The sequence below is a fragment of the Nematolebias whitei genome, chromosome 10 (assembly GCF_014905685.2).
Source record: "Nematolebias whitei isolate Nwh7 chromosome 10, NemWhi1, whole genome shotgun sequence".
In the NCBI taxonomy this organism is placed as follows: Eukaryota; Metazoa; Chordata; class Actinopteri; order Cyprinodontiformes; family Rivulidae; genus Nematolebias; species Nematolebias whitei.
Window position 1 is genome coordinate 1,612,869 of NC_056507.1, and position 8,138 is coordinate 1,621,006.

An 8,138-nucleotide genomic window follows, 5' to 3' on the forward strand; every position below is an offset into this window, starting at 1 on the left:
TTGATGTATTGATTTATACAGGTATTGATGTATTGATTTATACAGGTGGTCTCACTGAGTCATGAGAAGAACTCATTTTCAACAGAGACCTGTTTTGGGTCTGAAGATGGGGTTCTGCTCCGGGGCCCAGGGTGGGGCAGATGAGGGTTTTTCACCTTTTCCACCCACATTTTGATGTTGTTGGTCCGGGGAGTTGAGCCGGTGACTTTACAATCGTAGGCCCACCTTCTCTAACCGCTGCGCCACCACTCATAAATGAGTGTCTTCAACATTTTACGTTGTGCCCTGGGAAACCGGTTCACCACCGTCTGTAATGTATGTGAATGTTTTTGTGCCCTGAGACACTTGGGCCTTTAAAAATGAACTGAACTGAGTTATACTGAGGCACGGTGGTGCAGTTGGTAGAGCTGGTGACTCTCAGCAAGGTCGCTGGATCAAATCCCAGCAAGGGGCCTTTCTGTTGGCGTTTGCATGTTCTTACCGTGCTGCGTGGGTTTTCTCCGGGTTTCTCCCACAGACCAAAACTAAAGTTAACAGGTAACTTTAAATTGTCCCTAGGTGTGTGAGAGTGAATCGTGTTTGTCTCATTTGTCTCTACGTGTCCCTGTGATGGACTGGAGACCTGTCCAGGTGTCCCTGTGATGGACCGGAGACCTGTCCAGGTGTCCCTGTGATGGGCCGAAGACCTGCCCAGGTGTCCCTGTGATGGACCGGAGACCTGTCCAGGTGTCCCTGTGATGGACTGGAGACATGTCCAGGTGTCCCTGTGATGGACTGAGACCTGTCCAGGTGTCCCTGTGATGGACCAGAGACCTGTCCAGGTGTCCCTGTGATGGACCGGAGACCTGTCCAGGTGTCCCTGTGATGGACACGTCTCCAACCCGTGTGCATTTGCCATTGTGTCTATAAACAAAAAGCTCAAAAACATTTCAGAAATGCCCAAACAAACAAAATATCGCACGTGACGTCATATTTTAACGTTTCCCGCCGTTCTTTGAACGTGCTGTGCTTCACTTCCGGTCAGGACCTTGTGTGTGCTGGAGCTTCACGTGTTTCGCTCCACTCGGGAGGTCTGTTCAACATCTGTCGCAGGCGCTACTTCCGGCTTGGCAGGTTTTTCTCTCGACCAATCAGGACGAGAGACAACGGCGGAGTGGCCAATCAGCGAGCAGCGGGGCGTGGTCCAAACTTAAAGGCTGCATTTTGACACATATTGATTATTCAAAAAGAGGATCTTAATCGTGGGTTATAATCTAGAGCTGTCAGCTGTTTGTGGGTGTTGCTGAGGAGCTGTGGAGCTGCTGCTGGGCGGCCTCAGGGACAGGAAGCTGTGGTTAGCAGCTTCCTGCGAGTGACGCTGCACATTGACACTGTAGGTGCTGCCTTTTTCATAAGAATACTTCTGAGCAGAAACAGCCCATCTCTGTGACTGAAGCAGACTCTGGAGAGGCCCAGCAAGTGTCCACACCTCAGCTTCAATCTGTAGAAGGAGATGATTTGAAGGTAACGGTTGAGCGCAGGGGGTCCAAACAGCAGCCTGAGGGCCACTTGAAGCCTGAGGGATGTGTGGCGCGCACAGCTGATGTTGGCCGCAGGCAACCTTCTGACAATGTGTTAGTGATGCTTTTTATTAGAGAACTTTTAGCTTTATCAGTAAAACAAATGAAAAATTAAATCTTTAAACGTGCAATATTAAGCACAATACAAAATCCTTGGCTATAATTAATCCTAATGGTTTGTTTTTCATTTCCTGGTCCGAAGCAACACAACATTATACTGACTCCCACCACAGACACGACTTAAATAATCATTCATAAAACTTTGTACAATATGACAAGTGGTATAATCTGCGTGTAGTTGACCCTCTTCATTAATACGAATCTAACGATGTCCAGTCAGCTCATCTGGACGGGTTCTTTTGTTTTGCTGGGACGATGGATTTCCACCTGGATTGTTGAGCATGAACTTTGGTGTTTTGAACCACTTTGGCAAGGCTGCTTCAGAGGAGTTGACAGGGGGAGAGGGCGGGCCCCAGAGGCCATCTTCTCACCAACAAACTGTTTCCCACTATGAATTATGCTGTTTGTGGGAATCAGCTTGTTTGTGGCTCCTCAGATTGAAGAAGTCCTTTGGATGAAGGACGAAACATCTCAGAAAAAAAAAGAAGCATCCAGATGGCCTGACTGAACATTGTTGGATTTCTACCTGGATTAATGAACATGGACTTTGTTGTTATGAATCTGTTTTAGCGACTGCCAGCTGTACGCTTTTTCCAAACTTCGATCATCTTCTTCGTTCACGGTCCAAACGGCAGATCAGTCTCCTTTTTTAAAAAGCAGTGACACATATTTGTTCCTGAGAATAAACTAAAAACAACGTTCCAAGCACAAGAAAACAAAAAGCAATAGCCACAACTGTAGGATCCTAGAGTTTTCCTTCTGCGGTCTCCCATGTGCCGGGCGGCACCAATGAGCAGCAGCTCTGGTCCATTTCCTCTGATGAGCTCCAGGGAGGCTGTGGAAACATGTATTTCCCTGCTGGGACATCAGATACCAGTCAGCTTTGTTGTCATGTTTTCTTCAGTGATAATTGATACTTACCTGTTTCCTTTATGCTTCATCTGTTCCTCTGAACAAACCCCGTTTCTCCTTCGTTTCTCCAAAGATGAACCCGACCCTGGAGCTCCAGTTTCCTCCACCCCTCAGACAGTCCTGCTGCTCCTCTGCCGCTCACCCTCCGCCCGCCTTCCATCCAGATGACCATCACCGTTGCCTCAACTTCTCCCCCTCAGCTACCAAACCTGGAATCCTCCTCTCAGAACCACGAAGCCTGTATGGAAAGATCTGTTCAGATCCTCAGCAAAGATGTTTCAGAAGACCATACTTATCCTTGTCCCTCCTGCAGATCCTCCCAGGGTCACCTGTAAATTCTCGTCACTGTAAATAAAACTTTTACCTTTTAGTCCTGAGTCTGTTCCTCTCAGTTCCTCTGGGTAATACAACCATCATAAAGATACCAACAAATGGAATAAATTAAATCTTATAAATATATAAATATATGTAAAGTTATGGTTTGGATCTACAACAATTTAGAGCTCCAACAAAACTGGTCAACTTTTGTCCTTTCTTAATAATCATGCTGAGAGTTTAAAAATGGAAGGAAACGTATCAGAACATGTTTAATCTTTCTCTTCTTTTAATCTTCAGGTTTTTGTGGCTCACATATGAAAGCGTTTGGACGCCCCTGATTTAGTTTCTGTGAAGAGGAGTGGGCCAGAACCCCTCCTGAAGGTTAAACTTGGTGCCTTGTGTTGTCATCGAATGTTCCCATATGATGAAAGTGGCTCTCTGCATTTAACCCATCGCACCTGAGATACACCCAGGTGGGGCGGTGGGCAGCAATTGGTCTGCCTGGGGAGCAAATTGGGGATTGGGTGTCTTTCTCAGAGACACCATGACATGTGCGAATGGCTGGGAGTCGAGCCGCGGCGTTCTGCTCCCAGGTCAGCTGCCCTACCTCCACACCATCTCAAGCCCTGTTGGTCCTGAGACGACAAGAACATCTCACTGCTGTGCTGCCAACAAACACCTCCACAAGTTGTGTTTGCAAATATTTATGTCACTCCATGACATGCAAGTCAACTAGGACATTTGATGTGTTTTCTGGATTTCTAGTTGATATTTTGTCTCATTTTATTAAATCAAACTACAAAAAGCAGACCGTTCATGAGATCAGTGGCCCTCGCTGAAAGTTTCGTCTGAAAAGGGAAGTTGTTCAGTCACAAAATGCTGTTTCAGACCTGAACAGAAGTCACACTTGTCACTTGGGCTCGGTGTGTGAACGGAGCGTTCAGAACCGCCGTCTCTCTGCAGGAACACCGCCGAGCGTTTTGATGATGAGGAACACCATCTGCTGTTTCTGTAAGTCGCTGTGAAGCGTGCAGCTGTTTCCACACCGCTCCTTGCTTTTCATCTTATCAGCTCAGTTGCGTAACCATCTAAAGACGGCAGAAATAAACAGATCAGATAAATGTTACATGAATAAATAATGTAAAGAATTGTGGCGCTGCATGAAGTTAAATAGTTTTATATATTTATATAGTATTTCTAAAAAGTGTTTGTAAACCATCTACAGTACAAATTTTATGAAATATATTCGAGTTCAGAGTCAGTTAAAACTGAAAATGTGTTCATTTTAATAACATTTAAGTTAAGGGTGTCCATACGTGCACTTGGCACCAGGACGCCCGAGGTCGTAGATCGATGAGTGACTTTCTAGTCGTGTCATCTGATTTGAGGCCGTTTGTTTTGGACACTCGGGTGAAGAGAGGAGCGGAGCTGTCAGCTGATCACCACCTGTAGTGAGTTGGAGAAGATGCCGGACAGACCTGGTAGACCCAAACATGTAGTGAGGGTTTGTTGGGAACACCTGGCAGAAGAACCCGTCAGAAAGATCTTCAACTCACAACACTGTGAGAGCTTTAACTGCATCCCCGCTGAATCAGGGGACGTTGAGTCCGGGTGGACCATGTTCTGCTCCTCGCTTGTTGAGGTAGCTGCCTTGAGCTGTGGCCACAAGGTTGTCGGTGCTTCTCATGGTGTCCATCCTCGAACTCGGTGGTGGACACCTCGGTTAGGGGGGCTGTCAAGCTCAAGAGAGTCCTATCAGTCCTTGATGGCTGGTGGGACTCTGGAGGCAGCTGAGGAGTACCGGAGCGGTCCACAGCCTTGGCTGTTGTTGAGGCAAAAGTTCGGATGTGGGAGGAGTTCGATGAGACCCTGGATGAAGACTCTCGGTCGGCTCTGAGGAGATTCTGGTGAACCATCAGGCAGCTGAGGAGGAGAAGCAGCTCTTTACTAACACTGTTCAGTGAAGGTGGAGTGCTGCTGACCTCAACCAGTGATGTCATCAGGAGGTGGAAGGAATACTTCTCGAACCTTCTCAATCCCACCGGCACGTCTTCCATGGAGGAATCAGAGTTGGGGGACTTCAGGGTTGGTCTGTCCAGAACTGTGGCTGAGGTCATGAGGTAGTTAGAAAGCTCTGAGGGGGCAGGGCTCCGAGGGTGGATGAGATTCACCCTGATTTCCTTAAGGCTCTGGATGTTGTGGGGTTGTCTAAGTTGACATGTCTTTGCAACATCGTGTGGACATCGGGGGCAGTGCCACTGGACTGGCAGACTGGGATGATGGTTCCCCGCTTCAAAAAGGTGGACCGGATGGTGTGCTACAATTACAGGGGCATCACTCTCCTTAGCCTCCCTGGTAAGGTCTGTTCAGGGGTACTGGAGAACTGGGTCCGATCGTTGGTCGAACCTCAGATCCAGGAGGAACGATGTGGGTTTCTTCCTGGCTGTGGAACTCTGGATTAGCTCTTTACCCTCACTAGGGTCCTTGAGAGGTCATGGGAGTTTGCCCATCCAGTCTACATGTGTTTGTGGACTTGGAGAAGGCATTCAACCTTGTTCCTCAGGGTAAACTGTGGGGGGTGCTCCGTGAGTATGGGATTGGAGGCTCGTTGCTATGGGCTGTTTGGTCCCTATACAAGTGGTACAAGAGTTTGGTTTGCATTGCTGGTAGTAAGTCGGACCCCTTCAGGCTGGGAGTTGGACTCCACCAGGGCTGCCCATTGTCACTGATTCTGTTCATAACTTTTATGGACAGAATTTCATGATCAAGACCTGAGTCCAGAACAAGAGGAAGATGATGGATGGGATGTTTCAATTTGTTTCTATTTTTGTCACTCAGATATGTCTGTTTTACAGAATGAAGAAGTTGGATATGAACATAAAGCCTGTTGATGCACAGATGTAACTTTGAAATGACTTTAAGCTGAAAACATTTTAAAACACATTTTGCTTCCGTCAGACTGCAGAGAGGAAGCTGCAGACTGCCCAAACATTAACAAGTCTTCAGTTCTCATGATAAATTTAACTTGTTTGTGCAACATAAACAGTGAAACAGCTAAAACCGTGGCACAGTAAAAGTGTTAGAGGAATTTCAACATAGACACATTTAGACATTGTGACATTAAAACATGAAGCTCAAACTCTTCATTGTCCGGGCTCTGCAGCCTAAAGCCGAGGGGCAACCTGAGGCTTTTAGGCTCCCTGCAGAGGCTCCCTGGAGCGTTGACCAAAGATGTGGTGACAATAAACATCAAACATTCCCTGAACAAAATGCACGTCGTGTCAGAGTCTTAAACAAAGAGCGACTCAGCTAAAGAAAAGATAAAGTTGGAGCCGTTTTGGTCAAACACTTGACAAATATCTCAAAAAATATCTCGTGATTCTGCAGTATGTGTAGGGATCGGTCTCGGCTAACTCCGTCCAGTGGATCATGACATATTTTGCTAACAGATGAAAATGGCCAACTCAAACACAATAAAAATATTTAAGACAAGTTTTCCCACAGTAAACTGCACCCAAAGTATGCGTTGTGGACGATGCTAGACTTTCAGCTCAGCAGATTTTAGCTCGTGTGAATAATGACGCATCACTCTGATCCAGTTTTCTTCCGTACATTTTCCGGTACGGTTCTCGTCCCAACGTTTTCAGCTGTTTCAACAAATCATAAATCAAAACATTCAGCTCTTGCAGCTACAACTGCAGCCATTATTTAGCTGTTTTACGCTAATTTAAGCTTTTTCAGCTAATTCCACATTGTTTGCAGTCATTTCAACTTTTTCAGCCTAATTCAGCAAAAATGTGCTCTCTCCCCTTCCTTCTTGTAATTTCAGCGCCTTTCTGATTTTTCGGCTACCTTTCAGCTGTTCTTGGCTACTTCCAGTCTTTTTCAGATAATTTTTACTTTTTTATGCTCATTTCTGCTTCTTTCAGCCTAATTTGGCAAACATGTTCTTTCTGCTTTCTTCTGCTAATTTAAGCTTGTTGCACATTTTCAGCTACATTTTTAGAAAAAAGTTTAGCTAATTTCAGCTGTTTTCAGATAAATTCAAGTTTTTCTTGGTCATTTCTGCTACTTTTATCTTATTTTTACTCATTTCAGCTTGTTGTGCTCCTTTCAGCTTTTTTTCAGCTAGTTTCAGCTTTTTCTGCTATTTCAACTTCTATTTAGTTGTTGTTATGCTAATTTTAGCTTTTTTGGCTTATTCCACTTCTTTAGCTCTTTTCAGCTCTTTCCACTTCCTTCCCGCAGGTTAAGCTTCTCTCTGCTGTTTCGGCTGTGTTTTAGATGAAATGTTGTTGTTGTTACTTATTTCAGGGCTTTTTTAGCTGATTGCCTAATTTTTGTGCTAATTTCTACTAATTTAAACCTAATTCAGTAACTATGTGTTCTTTCTGCTTTATTCTGCTAACTTGGGCTTGTTCTTCCATTTCAGCTACGTTTCAGCATGTTTTTAGTCAATTTTTAGCTGTTCACAGAAACTTCATTAAACTGAATGGCGGCCACATGCACCTGGTGGGTGGGTGGGGGGGGGGGGGGGGCCACCTAGACAATAAGCTGAACTGGACAGCTGACACCAGCACCGTCTACAAGAAAAGGCAGAGTCACCTTTTTCTTCTGAGGAGACTCGGGTCCTTTAACATCTGCAGGACCATGCTGCAGATGTTCTACCACTCCATGGCCTCCAGCATCTTCTTCTACACTGTGGTGTGCTGGAGCAGCACAGTGTTTTTTTATATGTAGATCTTGTGTGATTCCTTATGTTTGTTCCTTTGTACTGAAACTCTGGCACAACAATTTCCTCTGGGATCAGTCAAGTTCTATCTTATCTTGATTTGGATCAATTTTAGTTATTTATTTCTTCTTTCGGCTGCTCCCTGTGTCAGGGGTCGCCACAGTGAACTAAGTCGCACGAAGACTTGACAGTTATTTTTTACACCGGATGTTCTTCCTGACGCAACCACAGACACCGAGCTACCACAGCCCTGTGTGGAGCAGAGAGCTGCATCTAGGACACCTGGAGGAGCAGATGGTGGGGGTTAAGGGCCTTGTTCAAGGGCCCAGAGTGGGGCGAATGAGGGTGGGGGCAGGTGTGGGTGCTTCACCTACACCACCCTCGTATTTTTGATGTTGTCGGTCACAGGCCCACCTTCTCTAACCTCTGCGCCACCACTCCCCTAGTGTGTATCTATCTATCTATCTATCTATCTATCTATCTATCTATCTATCTAT